General features: G+C 40.0%; 1 long non-coding RNA gene across 1 annotated transcript; it reads left to right on the top strand.

Moving 5' to 3' along the window:
- Positions 1-12,010: 12,010 nt before the first annotated feature.
- LOC108517387 (uncharacterized) lies at positions 12,011-13,367 on the top strand. Its single transcript, XR_001882088.1, has 3 exons — positions 12,011-12,087; positions 12,537-12,605; positions 13,105-13,367. It is a non-coding gene; the product is annotated as an uncharacterized LOC108517387 (long non-coding RNA).
- Positions 13,368-20,409: the final 7,042 nt, after the last annotated feature.

Here is a 20,409-nt window from a genome sequence, read left to right as displayed (position 1 = left end):
ATATTTTCTATTTCTTCATAATTTCATCTTCATAGGTTTTGTATTTCTGACAATTTGTCCATTTCATCTATGTTATCCAACTTGTTGGCATACATTTGTACATAATGCCCTCTCATAATCCTTTTTATTTCTGTTGAATAAGTAGTAATGTGTCCGCTTTCATTTCTGATTTTTGTAAATGGAGTCTTCTCTTTTGTTTTCTTATTCCATCCAGTTAAAGGTTTGTCAATTTTGCTGACCTTTTCAAAGAATCAACTCTTAGGCTTATGAATCTTCTCTATTGTTTTTCCTGTTTTATTTTTATCTCTGCTTTAATTTCCATTATTTCCTTTCTTCTGCTAGCTTTGGGTAGTTTGTTATTTTATTCTAGTTCCTTAGGTCATAAAGATAGGTTGTTGATTTGATGTCTGTCTTGTTTTTATAATGTAAGTATTTACAGCTATAAATTTTCCCATCAGCACTGTTTTCACTGCATCCTGTAAGTTTTGGTATATTGTGATTTCATTTTCATTCATCTGTAAGTATTTTCTAATTTATCTTCTAATTTCTTCTTTGATCCATTTATTATCTAAGAGTGTGTTGATTAATTTTCATAAATTTATGAATTTTCCACTTATACTTCTATTATTGATTTCTAACTTCATCCTGTTATGGTCAGAGCAGATAATTTTTATGATATCCAAGACTTAATGTGTGGCCTAATGTGTGGTTTATCCTGGAAAATGTCCCATGTGCACTTGAGAAGAATGTGTATGCTGTTGCTGTTGGGTAGAGTGTCCTACATATGTCTGTTAAATCTAGTTGATTTATCATGTTGTTTAAATTATCTATTTCCTTAATGATCTTCTGTCTCATTGTTCTATCCATCATTGAGAGTGGGTATTGAAATCTCCAACTATTATTGCAGAACTGTCTATTTCTCCCTTCAATTTTTTTCAGTTTTTGCTTCATACTCTTGACTGATCTATCACGAAGTACATAAACGTTTATAATTGTTGCATCTTCTTGATGTATAGAGCCTGTTATTAAGACTTAATGTCTTTCTTTGCCTCTTGTAAAAAAATGTTTTTGAGACAGTGTGTGGCTCTGTCACCCAGACTGTAGTGTGGTGGTACAATCTCAGCTCACTGCAACATCTGCCTCCAGGATCAAGTCATCCTCTCATCTCAGCCTCCTGAGTAGCTGGGACTACAGGCACATGCCACTATGCCTAGCTAATTTTTGTTTTATTTTGTTTTGTTTTTTGGTAAAGACAGGGTTTCACCATGTTGCCTTGGTTGGTCTCAAACTCCTCAGGTTAAGCAATCTGTCTGCCTCAGCCTCTCAGAGTGCCAGGACTAATTTTTTTGGTTACTGTTTGCATGGAATATGTTTTTTTTTAATCTTTCACTCTCAATTATTTGTATCTTTGCATCTAAAGTGAGTCTCATGTAGAAAGCATATAGTTGGATCATGTATTTTTATCCATTCTTCTCATTTCTGTCTTTTAATTGAAGAGTGCTATGGTTTGGAAATTTGTATCCCTCCAAGATTCATGCTGAAACTTAGTCCTCAGTGCAATCATATTAACAGGTAGATCCTTTAGGGTGTGATTAGGTCATAAGGGCTCCACCCTCATGGATGGAATTAGTACCTTTATAAAAGGGCTTGAGAAAGAGAGTTCATTCTTTTTTTTGTTTTGTGTTTTTTTTTTGAGATGGAGTCTCGCTTTTTCACCCAGGCTGGAGTGCAGTGGCCAGATCTCAGCTCACCACAAGTTCCGCCTCCCAGGTTCACGCCATTCTCCTGCCTCAGCCTCCCGAGTAGCTGGGACTACAGGCGCCCGCCACCTCGCCCGGCTAGTTTTTTGTATTTTTTTTAGTAGAGACGGGGTTTCACCGTGTTAGCCAGGATGGTCTCGATCTCCTGACCTCGTGATCCGCCCGTCTCAGCCTCCCAAAGTGCTGGGATTACAGGCTTGAGCCACTGCGCCAGCGAGAGTTCATTCTTTTTGCCCCTTCTGCCATATGAGGATGGAGCAAGAAGGTGCAACTCCTCACCAGGCACTGAATCTTCTGGTGCCTTGATCTTGGACTTCCCAGTCTCTAGAATATTGAAAAATAAATTTCTATTATTTATAAACCAAAAATGTCACCAGTATGTGACATTTTGGTATAGCAGCAGGAATGGACTAAGACAGAGTTTCATCCATTTACATTTAAAGTAATTATGGATAAGGAGAGATTTCTGTCATTTTGCTATTTGCTTTTTATATGGCTTATAGCTTTTTTTGTACCTCATTTCCTGCATTACTGTCTTCTTTTGTGTTTAGCTGATTTTTTTGTAGTAAACTGTTTACATTCCTTTCTCATTTCCTTTTATGTATGTTTTATAGCAATTTTCTTTGTGGTTACCATGGGGATTACATTTAACTTCTTAAAGTTATAACACTCTAATTTGAATGTATACCAGCTTAATTTTAATAATGTATGAAAACACCACTCCTTTACAGCTCCAGTCCCACCTCTTTCAGTTGCTGATGTCACAAAATTACATCTTTATACCTTCTGTGCTCCAAAATAAAAACTAATTTTCTAAATGTGTTAGTTTCTTAAATTATGTGGAAAAAAAATGATGTGGAGTTACAAATCAGAGTTACAATAATAACATCTTTTAGGATAATTTTTAAACAGATTAGTTTCTTAAATCACATATAAAGTAAAGAGTGGAGTTAAAAACTATTATTACAATAATACTAGCTTTTATAATTGTACATGTATTTAGCTTTATTTATTGATATCTTGATTTCTTCATACATCTTCAACTTACTTTCTAGTGTCCTTTCATTTCACCCTGCATAAGTCTCTTAATCATTTCCTGCAGGGCAGATCTAGTGGTAACAAAATCTCTCAGCTTTGATTTATCTGGGAATGTCTTACCTTCTCCCTCACTTTGGAAAAACAATTTTGCTGGATATAGGGTTCTAGATTGGCAGTTAGTTATATTCTTTTAGCACTTTAAGTATATCAGCATACTGGCTTCTGGCCTCCAAAGTTTCTGATGAGAAGTCTGCTAATAATATTGTGAATCTCTTTTATGTAACAAGTCAGTTCTCTCTTGCTGTTTGCAAGACTCCCTTTTTGTCTTTGTCTTTCGATAGTTTGATTATAATGTGTCTCAGTGTAGGTCTCTTTAAGTTAATCTTTCTTGGTATTTATTGAAATTCTTGGATGTTTATATTTGTGTTTTTCATCAAACTTGAGAAGTTTTCAGTCATTATTTCTTCAAATATTCTCTTTTCCCTGTTCTCTCTCTTCTCCTTCTGAGAGGACAGGGTCTTTTTTGCCCACTCTGACTTCTGCGAACAGTGTGCAAGCTGCTTCAGGAATATGTGGGGATGGGTAGCTGCCATTATGCTAAGGGCTGAAATTAACTACCATTTCCCTACTATTCAAGCTTTCCCCAGGAAGTTGCAACCCTTCAATAGGTTTCAGAGTTCCAAAATAGTTACATCATCCAGATTCTGTCAATGAAACTGCTGTCTAGGTGGGGAGACAGATTCCTGATGCTTCCTACAGCACTGTCTTCCCAGAATGCTATCACCATGGCTCCTTTTATTAAAGATTTGTGTTTAGAAACCAATATTTAGCAGCTAAACATTAGAGTTTCTTGGTTGTCTTGGTAGATAGAGCTAGGATATGAATATATATATTCTAGCCCACTGTATTAGCCTGTTCTCATACTGCTATAAAGATACCATCTGAGACTGGGCAATTCATAAACAAAAGGGGTTTAATTGACTCACAGTTCTGCATGACTGGAGAGGCCTCAGGAAACTTACAATCATGGCGGAAGGTGAAGGAGAAGCAAGGCACATCTTACATGGCAGCAGGAAAGAGAGAGAGAGTGCACAGGGGAAACTGCCACTTTTAAAATCATCAGATATTGTGAGAATTTCCTCATTATCATGAGAACATCATGGGGGAACTGCTCACATAATTCAATCTCCTCCCGCCAGGTCCCTCTCTCAACACATGGGGATTATAATGGGAGATGAGATTTGGGTGGACACACAGAGCCAAACCACATTATTTTGCCCCTGGGCTCTCCTAAATATTATGTCCTTTTTACATTTCAAAACCAATCATGCCTTCCCAACACTCTACCAAAGTCTCAACTCATTCCAACATTAACTGAACAGTCCAACTCCAAAGTCTCATCTGAGGCAAAGAAAGTCCCTTCTGCCTATGAACTCATAAAATCAAAAACAAGGTAGTTACTTCCAAGATACAAAGCAGGTACAGGCATTGGATAAATGTTCCCATTTCAAATGGAAAAAAAAAAATGGCCAAAACAAAGAGGCCATAGGGCCTATGCAAGCTCAAAACCCAGCCTGGCAGTCATTAAATCTTAAACTTCCAAAATCTCCTTTGATTTTATGTCTCACATCCAAGGCATGCTGATGCAAGGGTGGGCTCCCATGGCCTTGGGCAACTCCACCCCTGTGGCTCTGTAGGGTACACCCCATGCAGCTGCTTTCATGGTATGGCATTGAGTAGCTGTGGCTTTTCCAGGCGAGGAGGGCAAGCTGTCAGTGGATCTACTATTCTGGGGTCTGGAGGACAGTGGCCTTTTCTCACAGCTTTACTAGGGAGAGCCCCAGTGGGGACTCTGCATGAGGTCCCCAACTCCACATTTCCCCTCCACATTGTGCTGATAGAGGTTCTCCATGAGAGCTGCACCCCTGCAGCAGAGATCTTCTTAGACATCTGGGCATTTCCATACATCCTCTGAAATTTAGGCTGAGGCTCCCAAAACTCAACTCTTATGTTCTCTACACCCCAGGCCCAACACCACATGGAAGCTGCCAAGGTCTGTGGCTTGCACCCTCTGAAGCAACAACTTGAGCCGTACACTGGCCCTTTTTTAGCCACAGCTGGAGCTGGAGTGACTGGGATGCAGGGCACCAAGTCCTGAGGCTTCACAGAGCAGTAGGGCCCTGGGCCCTGGGCCCAGCCCACAAAGTCATTTTTCCCTCCTAAGCCTCTGAACCTGTGATGACAGGTCTCTGATATGCCCTGGAGACATTTTCTCCATTGTCTTGACTATTAACATTCAGCTCCTCATTACTTATGCAAATTTCTCCTCCCGAATTTTTTTTTTTTTCTATCACATGCTCAGGCTGCAAATTTTCTGAAATTTTATGCTTTGCTTCCCTTTCAAACATAAGTTCCAATTTCAAACACTCTCTTTGTGAACATATTTAACCGAACACTTTCAGAATAAACCAGGTCACATCTTGAATGCTTTGCTGCTTAGAAACTTCTTCTGCCAGATACCCTAAATTATCTCTCTCAAGTTCAAAGTTCCACAGATCTCTAGGGTAGGGGCAAAGTGCCACCAGTTGCTAAAGCATAGCATGAATGATCTTTACTCTAGTTTCCAATAATTTCCTCATCTCCATCTGAGACCACCTCAGCCTGGACTTCATTGTCCATATCACTATCAGCATTTTGCTTAAAACCATTCAACAAGTCTTCAGTAGTTCCAAACTTGCCCATATCTCTCTATCTTCTTCTGAGTCCTCCACACTGTTCCAACCTCTGCCTGTTACCCAGTTCCAAAGTCACTTCCATATTTTTAGGTAGTAACTTTATAGCAATACTCCACTCTGCAGGTACCAATTCTCTGTATTAGTCCATTCTCACACTGCTATAAAGATACTACCTGGGACTGGGTAATTCATAAACGAAAGAGGTTTAATTGACTCACAGTTCTGCATTGCTGGAGAGGCCTCAGGAAATTTACAATCATGGTGGAAGGTAAAGGGGAAAGAGGGTACGTATTACATGGTGTCAGGAGAGAGCATGCAGGGGAAACTGCCCTTTTGAACCCATCAGATCTGGTGAGAACTCCCTCACTATCATGAGAACAACATGGGTGAACCACTCCCATGGTTCAATCTCCTCCGACCAGGTCCCTCCCTCAACACATGGTGATTATAATTGGAGATGAGATTTGGGTGGGGACACAGAGCCAAAACATATCACCCACCCATCCACATATATTTATATTTATATTTATATTTTCATCTGTGTGTGTATAGTAAATATCATTAGTTTGTACTGATATCTAATTTTAATCAAACACCACAGAATTTATTTTAGACTTCTCTTTTTCTTATTGATAACTTCTTATTTTCTAACAAAGTAAAACCTAATTTTCATCATCTATAATCTGTTTACTTATTAGTCAATTCTAATATAGGTATAAAGAAGTTTCAGGATTGCTGGTTCATAACTTTTTGAAAAGGAACCTACTTACTTTTGCTAACAAGATTACAGCATTCACATAGTTTGTTTTTTTGTTTTTTGCTTTAGTCTCCGTATCCAATCAACATACGTCTTCCACAGTTACTAGGGTTTAGTTTTTTTTTCTTTTGCACCACCTCATTGTGGTTATGTTGTTCATTTTCAATAGTCTTGCTAGTATTTGCATTCCAGTTTGGGCTCCCCTCACATCCTGGTTGGTTTTCATTGTTGTTTATTTTTAGGTATATGAAACATTACTATGGCTGTAAGTCAAAGCTATCCAAAAATACATAATCACAGAGGTTTCATTCCCTCGTCAACCCAACTGCTCTTCCCCTGCTCTGCACCTCTTTCTATCTCACCCCTGTAGAGAACCAGTCTTTTCCATTCTAGTTTCTCTTTCCTGAATGCTCTTTGGCACATATAAGCAAATTATAAAAATAAAGATACTTATTAAAACAAAATTTCCTGACAAAATCGAAGCTTCTCATGGAGCTTACATTCTGTAATTCCCTCTACATGCAAGACACTATACAAAGAACTTAAAGGACAAGAGATACATAGAAGATATAAATGGGCCATACCTTAGAGGTTTACATTCTTGATAATAGATAATATGTACACATGTTCTTGATGGGAGGTAATGTGTACATTCATGAAAAATACCACGTGATTTATACTAAGTTCCAAATGACAAGCACTAATTTCTTTCTTCTTTCTCTTTTTTTCCAACTTATATTTTAAGTTCAGGGATACATGTGCAGGATTTACAGGTTTATTATAGTTTAACATGTGCCATGGTGGTTTGCTGCACAGATCATCCCATCACCTAGGTATTAAGCCCATGACTATGGGCTATCACTTAAGGATAACTATGGGACTATCTCTTAAGGATAACATAACCATGGGCTATCCTTCTTGTTGTTCTTCCTTTTCCAAACCCCTACTCTCTGACATGCCCCAGTGTGTGGTATTCCCCCCAAGTGCCCGTGTGTTCCCATCATTCAGCTCCACTTATAAGTCAGAACATGCAGTATTTGGTTTTCTCTTCCTGTGTTAGTTTGCTGAGGATAATGACTTCCAACTCCATCCCCGCAAAGGACATGATCTCATTCTTTTTCACGGCTGCATGGTATTCCATGATGTATATATATGTACCACATTTTCTTTATCCAGTCTAGCATTGATGGACATTTAGGTTGGTTCCAACCTACTACTGTGAATAGTGCTGTATGTGTACATGTGTCTTTATAATAGAATGATGTATATTCCTTTTGGTATACACTCAGTAATGGGATTTCTGCGTCAAATTGTATTTCTGCCTCTAGGTCTTCAAGGACCACATTGTTTTCTACAACAGTTGAGCTAATTTACACTCCCACCAACAGTGTAAAAGCATTCCTTTTTCTCCACAACCTTGCCAGCATGCTCATGGATAAGAAGAATCAACACAATGAAAATGGTCGTACTCCCCAAAGCAATTTATACATTCAATGCTATTTTCATTAAACTACCACTGACATTCTTCATGTAATTAGAAAAAACTATTTTAAAATTCATATGGAACCAAAAAAGAGCCCAAATAGCCAAGACATTATGCAGAAAAAAAAAAAAAAAAAGCTGGAGGCATCACATTATCTGACTTCAAACTATACTACAAGGCTTCAGTAACCAAAACAGTTTGGTACTAGTACAAAAATAGACACATAGACCAATGAAGCAGAATAAAGAACCCAGAAACCAGACCACACACCTACAATTATCTGATCTTCAATAAACCTGACAGAAACAAGTAATGAGGAAAAGATTCCCTATTTAATAAATGGTGCTGGGAGAACTGGCTAGCCATATGCAGAAAAATGAAAGCAGATCCCTTCCTTACACTATATACAAAAATCATCTCAAGATGGGATAAAGACTTAAATGTAAAACCCAAAACTATAAAAACCCTAGAAGAAAATCTAGGCAACACCATTCAGGACATAGGCATGGGCAAAGATTTCATGATGAAGATGCCAAAAGCAATAGCAAAATTTGACAAATGGGATCTAATTAAACTAAAGAACTTCTGCATAGCAAAAGAAACTATCATCAGAGTGAACAGAAAATCTACACAATGGGAGAAAAATTTTGAAATATATCCATCTGACAAAGGTCATCTAGCATCTACAAAGAACTTAAATTTACAAGAAGAAAAGAAACAACCCCATTAAAAAGTAGGCAAAGGACATGAACAGACACCTCTCAAAAGAAGACATACATATGACCAACAAACATATCAGAAAAAGCCCAACACCACTGATCATTAGAGAAATGCAAATCAAAGCCACAATGAGATACCGTCTCACCCCAGTCTTCTTTCTCTTAAACACTTGTGGAGCACCTACTATGTGGCACTATTCTAGTGTCTAGGGATACAGCAGCAAAGAAGAAAAAACTCTGTTTTCAAGGAGCTTACAGTTTTGTGGCAAGAGAAAGACCATCAATCAATCAAAAAATTAAAAGTCAAAACACATTAACTATCAGATAAAGATAACTGCTTTGAAGGAAAATAAGCAGAACAGAGGGATAGAGGTGTTTGGATAAAAATACAGTTGCGAAGTCTCAGGAAGTTATTTTGGAAAAGCAAACACCTTAAAAATGTAAAGACTGAGCCATCTGGGTGAAAGCACCAGGCAGAGGGAGCAGTCTGGAAGAATTTGGAAGAAAAGAAAATCACTTACAGATTTGTTTCCAAGGAAACTTCACATAGAAGGTGGGGTTTGGCTAGGCTTAGAAATATGGCAGGACTCTGGGACATGGAGAGAACAGGAAGGGAATTCTAGATGAGCAGTAATAGAGCAGAGGCAGGGAGGGTCAAGTAAGTCAACCCATCCATCTGTGAAAGAGTTTGGATAAAGACAGTAAAGCAGCTGGAGATGGTTATGAGGGTTTTGAGTGCTGGACCACAGTAGTCCTTTCTCCAAAGGCATTGGGGAAAGCATTAAAGGAGACTAAAAGCAGAATACACAGAAGTGTATATAGTTTGAGCCCACACCCTTTTATTTTCAGAAGAAAATCATACATATATACACACAGATATGTAAGACCACAAGGAATACACCCAATGGTAACACCCATTATTTCTGGATGATGAAATGGTGAGTGATTTTTATTTTTCTTTATGCTTGTTGTTGTTGTTGTTGTTGTTGAGTCTCGCTCTGTTGACAGGCTGGAGTGCAGTGGCGCGACCTTGGCTCACTGCAACCTCTGCCTCCCAGGTTCAAGTGATTCTCCTGCCTCAGCCTTCCAAGTAGCTGGGACTACAGGCACGTGCCACCATTCCCAGCTAATATTTGTATTTTTAGTAGAGATGGGGTTTCCTCATGTTGGCCAGGATGGTCTCAATCTCCTAATCTCATGATCTGCCTGCCTCGGCCTCCCAAAGTACTGGGATTACAGGCGTGAGCCACCGCGCCTGGCCTCTTCATGCTTTTCTATATTTTCCAAATTTTCTATAAATTATCATTGTTACTTCTATAAACAGAAAAAAAGTGAAAGAATAAGCATTGTTATCATCAGAAAGGAAAGATTTAACATGGGAATGGCCCAAGGAAGTGTTTAAAAAAAATTAAGTGAACAGTGGATACAGATGGACAAGAAAAAGGAGGAGGAGTTTACTCAGTAACCTTTGAGCCACAGAATACAAACTCCTTTCTCTTGTAAGGTCAGCCCCAGTTCTGTATTTGAGAGTAAGCAATAGAGACAGCTGTGTGTATGGGTGACATTTCTCTACATTTTGCTCAGCTATTGGCAGCAGCCCTACTTTCTCCCCAAGCAGAGAGAGGGAAACTGCTAAATTGCAAAAAGAAGAAAATCCAAAATCCAAGATACATTAAGATACAGTTTGTATGTTTATTCTTGCTACATATTTGGATGTTGCAGCTCAAATTCCAACCTAAAAATAACAAGAGAAGGAGCATTTCTTTGCGAAGTGAGATACAAGCTCCCCTTTGTGAAATTATTCCTCTGGGAATGTCCACAGAAGCTATTATCTTGTTTCACATAATCCCAGGAAATGAGATAGCATGGGAGATGTCTTTCAAGGGATCTGTCCAGGAATGAAGGGCACCGAATGAACAAGTCTTTGTTTCCAAATCTAAATCAGCAGTGCCCAAAACTCACCTTCTGTTATGGACTGAATTGTGTCTTCTGGTCCCACCCCCCAAATTTATTTGTTAAAGCTCTAACCCCCAATGTCATGGAATATGGAGATGAGGCCCTTGAGAGATAATTAGATTTAGATGAGGTCAACAGGGTGGTGCCCTCCTGATGGAATTATGCCCTTCTAAGAAGAGAAACCAGAGAGCTTACCCCCTCTCTGCCATTAAAGACACAGATAGAAGGCAGAAGTCTTTAAGCCTGGAAGAGAGCCATTACCAGAAATCAACAACGCTGGCACCCTTATCCCAGACTTCCAGACTCCAGAGCTGTGGGAAATGTCTGTCTGTTGTTTAAGCTACCTCAGTCTATGGTGTTTTGTTATGGCAGCCCAAGCAGACAGAGACAATTTCCCTCCCTCTGAGTTCCTCCTGGACCCACTCTCTGTACCATTACTTTCACTGCATCCTAGTCTGTCTTAGAGTCTTACGTGTTTTAGGGGTAGATATAGAGTCTCTGCTATGTTAGTCTTTTGAAATCAGAACTATGTCCTTAAGTTCTACTACTTTCTGTATTGGCCCCCAAAGTATTATACATACATTCATCACTCAGTCTAAAACTATGTATCGAGTAACTACCATATACCAACCATGTTGATAAACTCTGAGGAATAGAGAGATGACAAGAAGTTTTTAAGCTCAGAGTTAAGCAGCAGAGCAGACAAAACAGGTACATACATAAACAAACCTAACAAATGCAATAAGCGCAATTCTAGTGGCAAGTGAAATGCATGGGCACACAAAGGAAGGAGTGACTCTTTCACCTGATATCAACTAAAGGGAAAAAAATGAGACTATTTTTCCTCTTTTTTTTTTTTTTTTTTTTTTGTAGAGGTGGGGTCTTGCAATATTGTCCAGGCTGGTCTCAAACTCCTGACCTCAAGTGATTCTCTCACCTCAGTCTCCCAAAGTGCTGCAATTACAGGTATGGGCCACCATGCATGGCTAAAAAATCAAGCTTTTAAAGATTTAAAGTTAATTTTATTTAAAAGTCCTGCAAGGGACTATAGACTGAGGCCTATAGCCCAGAAGCAGCCTTTTAGAGAGGTTCTATCAGAGGTTCTATTTTAGCAGTGGGCTATATAGATAACGAAGGTTTAGTATGTGTAGAATCACATCAAACTTGTTCAGAAGTTATAGTAAAGAGGAATCACATCAAGGGTATAAGAGTATATCTGGTTATAGATATATACATTTGGGTGTAAGAGTATATCATTATAGATTATAGAGGCATAATCACTAACCTTGCCAGATATTATCTTATGTGTAGGAAAAGGCAAGAACTAGGGTCATTTATCTTTTAAGAAATATAGTAACTCAGGCAAGAGATGTGGGGCACTGTGTCCTCTATCCTGTTTGCTCTACAAAGCATCTCTCCAGAGAACTGCATGTGGTCACAGAGTTAGAGCCTTTGTGAAATCATGCCAGCAAGCATAAACGAGCAAATATGCCTTCTTACCTATGCTACTTTGTCTCACACTGAGAAGTGCAGATGACTCCCCAGGTGAGACGGCATTTGATTGAGAGCTTAAAACAAGAGTTCCACAGACGAGGAGAAGAAAGAAGCTTTTGCTCCAGGCAGGAGGAACGGTGTGAGGGTGAATACAGAATGGTCTGGTGTAGTGTGTGGGAGTGGGGAATGCGGGGGTTAGAAATGAGGAGAGATCAGACTAGACAAGTAGGTTAGATGCAAATCATGAAGGCCCCCGATTCCTGAATGAAACCCTAAAGAGCTTCTACCTAATAGTCTAAATCTTAGTCGGCTCTCAGGAGTTTTTAAGAAGGGAAATGAGTGATCTAATCTGCAATTTGGAAAAGAATCTCCAGAAAAAGAAAATAACATAACATCAGAAATAGAAACTCTAAAGGAGAATAGAGAAGAGACTGTTGTAATGGTCTAGCCAAGAGATAACAAGAGAGGAACAAGCAGAGGGACAGAGACAATGGAGAGGAGGGCAGCATCATGGAGCCAGCTGAGTGTGGAAACCACGTCTGAAATTCAAGCAATTACTACTGTTACATGATTTTCCTCTAACACGTTCTGTAGCCCTGAGCAAGAAAGCATAACAAACCAGCCAACGAATGGCAGGTTTTTCCTGAGTGCAGGATGAGAAAGGTGCCACTGGAAATCACCAGGTTATTGGAACTAAGAACATTGGTGAGCGTGTTGGGTGGGTGATTTTTCACAAATCCAGATGGGAAGAAAGAAAGAATCTAAAGGAACAGCAAGGACTCACAAGAACAGATGTCAAATGAAGCTAAAGAATGGGTTGCAAAAGAAAAGAAAGCAGAAAAGGATTTCAAAATTCATGATTTCAAAGATTGAGTCATTTTATATGTGACAAGTCTCCAGGTATTAAATTAAATTAATTCATTAATGTAAAAAAAAATCCAGAAAGTTCTTAGATGAAATAATTTTAAGGAACTGAGAGATTCAGTTGTTAAATAGGTCATCAAAAAGGACATTGAAGTCAACCAGGGTAATGACAGGGGCTGGAGAGAAGTGGCAGACTGCAGGAAAAGCGCTGCAGTCCTCAGAGAATGGATGGGAAGTTTGGGAGGCATACAGATGAAGTTCTGTATGAGTAAAGGAATTCTAATTTAAACAGTTTCAGAACTGCCAGGAAAGCTGCAGAACAAAGGTCTGAAAACATAAGAGAAGCTAGGAAAATGCAAGTCCTTCCTCCTGACCCTAGAAAATCTCTGGTGCCAAGGCTAGGACTCTGCTGCCAACTTCAGGCCTGGGAAAACCAAGACTCCAGGAGCCTCTACCTCTAGGATTCTTCCAAACGTCTCACCATGTCCTCTGATAACTTTGCAGTCATCTGCCACATCCTACTTCTGAATAAATCCTACATTGCACCTTTCTGTGCCTATACCTAAGAAGCCAAATGTTAATGGAAAAAACCACAAAGGTAGTTAACTGGTCAGTACTGCCAAAAACAAACAAAAAAACCAGGCAAACAAAAACCAACCACGTATCTTTAGTAGACTCACATTGCCCTTCACTACACAATATATCTCGCTCACTCTCGTCAAATTTATCATAGCCCAATTTGACAGTCACTCACAGCTCATGACCTTGCTTATACTCTAAGGAAAAAGAAGACATCGCATCTGAACACTCACATCTGCCAACCCTGAAACTACTAACTTAATAACACATGTACTCATCCTCTTTCTCCCATTGCAATGGGGGAAGTATCCCCACTTCTGTTAAAGGGCATTTGCACACATCCCTCAAAACTTGGCTTCTTCCATTTCCCCCATCATTAACTTTCCCTAATCTGTCTTGGTACATGTATCACTCATTTTTAAAAAGAATATGTAGCACACACACCCACACATAAGCACACACACACACATTCCCATATCCATTGCCATCCAGTGACACATTTCTCCACATCACAGCCAAATTTTGGGGAGAAAAAAACTGTCTCCTGATGCTTTCTCTACTTCATCTCCCATGCACTCTCCAAGCCATCAGGCACCAACCCCTGTCCCAGTCCCACTGAAACCCCCTTTGTCAATGTCATCAGAGATCTTCATGTCATGAAGCCAATGGAAACTTCTCTTTAGGCTGAAATGTTATATGACTTGATCATTTCCCATCAATGCATAAACCATCTGTATACTGATGAGTCCCGCATTTATATCTCCAGCTTAGATCATTTCTTTGAACTCTAGAATTTCCCTTTTATTGCCTCATTGATACCTTGCCTCAGATGTCTCACAGACTTCTAAAAAAGTCCCCCAAACTGCCCTTCCCCTTCCTCTATCTTTCTCTCCTCAGTAACTGGTACTATTTCCCACTCAATTCAAGTTGGAAACATAGGGAACATTCTGTTTTTCATTTGCTTCACTCCTGCCATCCAGTCTCCTCAATTTATAATATGAATGTATCTAAAGTCTGTGTTCTCTGCTCACCTCTACTGCAACTCCCTTACTACAGCCTGTCATCTCCGTCCGAGGCAACAACAGCATTTTCCTCACTTGTATCCTTTGCTTCCTCTCTTACCTGTCTCATTCTTCACTTGCCTGCCAGGATGAACTTATTATAATAGAAATTGGATCATATAAGTCTCTCCCTGAAATCTTCCATGGATTCCTATTCCAAATGCACGATTCTGTCTCTCCTCTTCTCTCTGACTTACATCTCAAAACCACTTTCTCCACACTCGCCAAGCTCCAGCCACAACAGTGGTCATGCAATTTCTAGAAGAGACCCATACTACCTCTCACCTCAGGACTCTCACATATGTTATTTCTTTCTGGAATGCTCTTTCCTCCCTCTTTAAATGGACAAACTCTTTCTCGTACCTCATGTCTCAGCTGAAATTTTATTTCTAAAAGTACTTCTGCGATCACCCTAAAATTTGTTTGTCTTAGTTTCTTGTTTGTTTCCTTACATACTTTTATTATGACTTTAAGTTATTGTATTTGCTTTTTTATCTGAATTTCACTCATTAGAACATACATAAGCTGCCTGGGAAGGAGCTGTTAGAGTTGTATCTTTAGCATAGTGGATAACATATTACAGTTTCTCAACATTTTTTTAATGATATTAATCTTCAATTTTGTGATACTGAGAAACATATACAGCCAACTTTCAGTTGTAAAGGGAAGAGGAAGAACAATGGAAGCAAGTGAAGATAATACACAAATATTAATTACCCCTTACTACATACTGGGTGCTATCTCTTGACCAGATAGCAGAGATGCAGATGAGAGCAAAACGAGATTTAGAATGGGGTCAGGGAAAGGGAAGAAATGAACAGGAGTTTGTAGCTTGAATTGTCATGCTAATGACAGAGATAGTTGCCAGGGAAGGAGGAAAACTGATGAATGAGCAAGAGATTGACTGACATGACTGAGCAGCCTCAGAATTTCATCTGGAACTTTACTGTTGAATCATGAGAGTTTCCCTCCAGTCAACAGGGAAGAAACAGTGGCTGGATAAGCAGTCCTGTGTACAGACCACATTCAGATACACTTGGTTGGGGTGGGAGAGGCATACCTGGCTAGGCACACAAAAAGCAGGAGGAATGGATAGACCAAAAGCAAAGACATTTAAACCCCAGCCCAAAGTAATTGCTCAATAAATATTTGTGTAGCCCTTAGCACAATGAATGTCCTTAGTAATTCTGAGAAAATGTTTCTAATACTGCAATTGACATTTCAAAATTAAAGTTGCATGATTCTAGGAAGCCACATAAACTCACTTTTTAAAAAATCAGCAACTAAAATTTTTGCTTTGAATGATTAAATACTTTGTTTTCCATTTTTTTGTGCTGACAATATTTCATCAAGCTACAACTTACATATAGTCATATGCATATCCTTGGTGTACAGCTCCATGAATGCTAACATATAAATACACTGCCCAACTCAAGAGGACAAAGCAATAATAATACCTCCATTGGCTTCAAGCTGAGAAACAAAAAATCCTTGTGCTAGATAATGCCCATTATCAGTGGCACTCTCCACCCTCAGTTTAAGGGAGCCAAGGTAATTTTGGTATGGTTGAGTTAATGGCTAGAATAGAAAAGTCATTTCTACTAAAGTTATGTTTACAATGTCAAAAACCCAAGGGATATATATTGCTTCATTCTTTGCCAAAAGAAGTGCCAGCTGTGATAGCTCTATATTTAGAGGAAAATAAGAAAAACATTATTATGCTTTGGAGAGTAACTTGTGCCCTTGCTTCTCTGAAAGGTATTTTCCTTGGATAGTCTGTTCCTGAAAACCACTAATAACCCAATTCTTCCTATATGCATTTCTCCTGTGTCTCCCAGGGGAACACACATACAGTTCCGTCAGGTATGAAATCAGAGGGACCAGAGCCCCAAAAAATCTGTTCTTACACTGCTTTTGCTTTTGTGCCTCTAACTCTCGTGGGGTGGTCTGTGGTTTCCATGGCAATGATACCTGGCAACAATTCTGGGCAGCCTTCCAGGAGTTGTGTTTGGAAGTGATGGGGCTAAAATGCGTCTGTCAGAGGTAATAAAGAGTACTCTGTGTGAACATTTCTGTCTGACTGCTCCACTCAGACACCTGCGCAGGTTCAGAAGGTAATGAGCATGGAGCAGGGTGGGAATCTGGGGTGGGGTGAGCCTGTCATATGGATGGTCTCTAGCACATGTCATGATGGGGCCACGATCCCCACCCAAATGGGTGGCCTTGACCAAATAATAAGTTAAAAGCTGACGCTGTGTCTGACCTCTGAAGTCTTTACTAAAGACCACATTGATTCTCAGATTCACCTTTAAAAGTTGAATTTCTCATATTTTTACTCTCTGCCATCTCTAGTAAGTTCCTTTTGCCGAATTTCCCATTTCTGTTAATACTGTCACCATCTTCCTCAGCACGCAAAGCTTCAGGTCGAGGCTTCAATCCATTCTTCAAATTGAATCAAAAAAATCCTCTTAGTTTTTCATTCTCATTTTTTTCTTACATCTATCCTTTTATATCCAATCATTCATTCATGTATCCATTCATTCCAAACACACTTATGAGCCCCTACTATTGACTGAGGATGCAACAAAGAACAGAATGGAAAAAAAGTTCAGTATCTTTGGATGGGCTTAGAGCACAGAACCAGGTGAGAGGCTATGACTCCCTATTGTGACAACTCGAGTCAGATTTCTAACCACTAGACTAGGAATGTTTCCAGTTATAAAGATCAAGTAATACTCTGGCAGGCTGCCAATCTCTTTCATTTATATGGACAGGTGATTGATTGACTAGCCACCACCAAAGACCTTGTAGATCTAAGTATCCTGAGTATCAATATATCCTTGTTGCTATTAACTACTTCTACCTTGATGATATCTTTTTAACGGCAATTAAATGCTAGTGCTTGTGCTCTGCCACTGCAGGATCCCTTCATCCTCATCACAACGGCAACATCTCCCACTATCACCCCAGCCTAGAGAGGCAGCCACTGCTGAGTTTTTATAGTATGCTGGTGCTCCAATTGTTACTTTATTTATGATTTCATGAAATGAGGGTCTAATGGGGTCATCAGGGGATATCTGCTACAGAAGAGACTCTCAATATTCAGATACCCCGGTGACATGTTCTGTGACAGGAAGTCACCTTCCCCAGCCATCTCGTGGTCCAGAGTGGCAGGCACAGAGTGTGTGGAGGAACTTAGCAGCAGGGAGTAACACTTTCTAAGACTGAACTGGTAATTGCTACTGCTGAGTGTCTAACTTGCCAAGAGCAGAGACCAAAAAGGGAGCATTAATATATTATCATTTTTCCAGGAAACCAGAGAACCACCTGGTAGCTGATTACCCATATTGAAACTCTTCATCATAAGGGGCAGCCACATGTGCTCATTATAAAGTATATGCATTAGAGTATAGATATCTCTTTCCTGTTATGTTTCTGCTATATCATTATCCTTGGACTTATGTTACATCTTATTCATTATCATGGCATCCCAGACAATATTTGCTTCTAAACCAGGAATTTATTCCATGGCAAAAGAAGTATAGCAATGGGCCCATGTATGTGGTCTTACCATGTGCCACATCTCCCAGAAGCAGCTACTGTGATCAAATGGTAGAATGGCCAATTAAAGGTCAATTGGAAGAGAAAACCCTGAAAGGTTGGGGTTATATCCAATAGGGTGAAATACATGCTTTGAACCAGTGATCAATGCATGGTGCAATTTATCCCACAGTCAGAACCAAGGGGTAGAACTTGGGGATGGATTCTCCTACAGCTACACTAGCAATCCACTGAGATAATGTTTGTTACCTGTCTCTACACCTTTGGGCTCTGTTGATTTAGGAATCTTCGTTCACAAAGAGAAAGTATTCCACTTAGGCTTAGATGACCATTTGAAGCTTCTAATGCTACTAAACCAAAAGGCCGAAAAGGAATTTTTAAAAATGGGGTCTGCCACTCAAGAAGACAGAGAAGACTAGTTACAGAGCCTGTGGTCTTCTAAGGGTGTCTCTTAGTACTCCTCAGTGCAACATTTTGGAAAACCATATCAACTCGATAAATGCAAGACCTCTGGGAATTCAGGCCCCTTCAAAAATGAGGGCTTTCAGATAAGAAGTCTCGGCCGGGTGCAGTGGCTCACACCTGTAATCCTAGCACTTTGGAAAGCTGAGGTAGAGGACAGCTTGAGCCCTGGAGCTTGAGATCAGCCTGGGAAACACAGGGAGACCCCATCTCTAAAAAGCAGAATTTAAAAGAAGCTATCAGCTGAATGTGGTGTGTGCACCTGGGCAACAGAGCAAAAGCCTGTATCTTAAAAAACAAGAGAGAGAGAGAGAGACTCTACAAGCTGAATTGCTAGCTTACAATGAATGCAACATCAAATAGACAAATAGACAGTGGAAGAGGAATTGATATCAGTGATGACCTCATGAATAGTTACAGAAATGTGACTGTTATGAATATCTACCTTTGCTTAATTTGTGTTTGCGTATCTATATATACATATATATAGCTTATGTTAATTCATGTTTCTTCCCCCTCCTTCTTTCTCCTATTATTTTACTTAAGCTACTGTTAGTGATTAAGTTTATAACTTCATCTTTAGTTTACAGAGTATTCAGATAGATATGCAGATATGCATATGATTGTTACAGGAAATCTCTTTGGGATAGAAGGCAATACAGTCTTCATTTGTATGAAGGATAATTGTATCTTATTAGGCAGAGCACAGAGCTCTTACAATTGGTTAGAACAATGGGGACTGATGCTGACTAACCAAGAGGATAGACAAGACTAGTTATTTGCCTACTTTCTCTGAGCTCCAAGTCCTGCTATACTCTGCAATGTTGGGCCTAGACTAGCTTGCCAGCTGGCCCTCTATTAGGTTCTGCTAATGAGAGGCACCAGAGGGGTTGGAAGATGGGAAGAGGAGAGAAGGGATATCCCTTCTGTTTCTAGTCCCTTCTGGCAATGCTCCAGCAGCCACAGATGCTTGACTTAGCCTCCGGCTTCTTCGATACTCCAAGTGCCAGCTTTTCCATGCCCCTGCAGAGGCACCTGCATACATGAGGCCCAGCACTTTTGGTAGTTCAGTGCTAGCCATGCCATCCTTCCTTGCCCACAGAACCAGGCCTCTCCAGGGTCTGTATTCACCAGTTCATTCATCCATTCACTCTTCCACCCATTAAATATTTCTTGAATTCTTATTGGGCACTCCACTAGACTTTGAGATAAAAAGGTGAACAGGCATGGTTTGTCCCAGACAGCAAAGAATTTCATTTAGGGCCTAGGGGAGGAAGCAGGTCATCCAATCAGCAGTAGCCACAGAGTCACAGTGGCAGAGGAGCACTGACCTCAGTCAGGGTTGAGTCAGGCTCAGAAACAATTCCAGAAGCAGTGGCATCTGCACACACAATGCATGAAGGGAGGAGATGCTCCAGGCAGAGAGAATACAGTTAAAGAAAAATATGTTTGAGCCAAGGTGGCAGGTTTACTCCTCCAATTGGGATGGAAGCTCAGATTGCAGAGTGTATGATGAGGAGAAGAAGGCAGGTGAGAAAGTGGAAGAGGGGAGGACAGCCGAATGAGAGCCTGGTGGCTCCTGTAAGCCACAGCACCTTTCCCTTTCCTGTCTCCTCTCTTGTTCCATTCAGTGATCAGTGTTGGGCACACATTGCTCCTCTGACCTCTGGAAAGGAATGGAGTATGGAGAGTGTCAACTCCGTAGCCTCAATCCAAAAGCCCCAATACCAACTGTTTCCCAGTCAATCAGCTTACCTCCAAGTTGCATGCTTTCTTGCAAATTTGGCTCTGCACTCCAATTTCCTTCTAGATCTTTCTCTCCTTTGTCTGATCTGGGCTCTTTTCATCTCAGTCTCCCTACCTTCTTAATGAACAGCAATTTTGTCCTGTAAGCTTTTTCAAACCCATCTCATTACCCCCATCAAATTTACCCATGCAGT

This window comes from Rhinopithecus bieti, unplaced genomic scaffold, assembly GCF_001698545.2.
Source record: "Rhinopithecus bieti isolate Rb0 unplaced genomic scaffold, ASM169854v2 scaffold_1070, whole genome shotgun sequence".
NCBI classification, from domain to species: Eukaryota; Metazoa; Chordata; class Mammalia; order Primates; family Cercopithecidae; genus Rhinopithecus; species Rhinopithecus bieti.
This window is presented reverse-complemented; position numbering and strand designations above follow the sequence as displayed.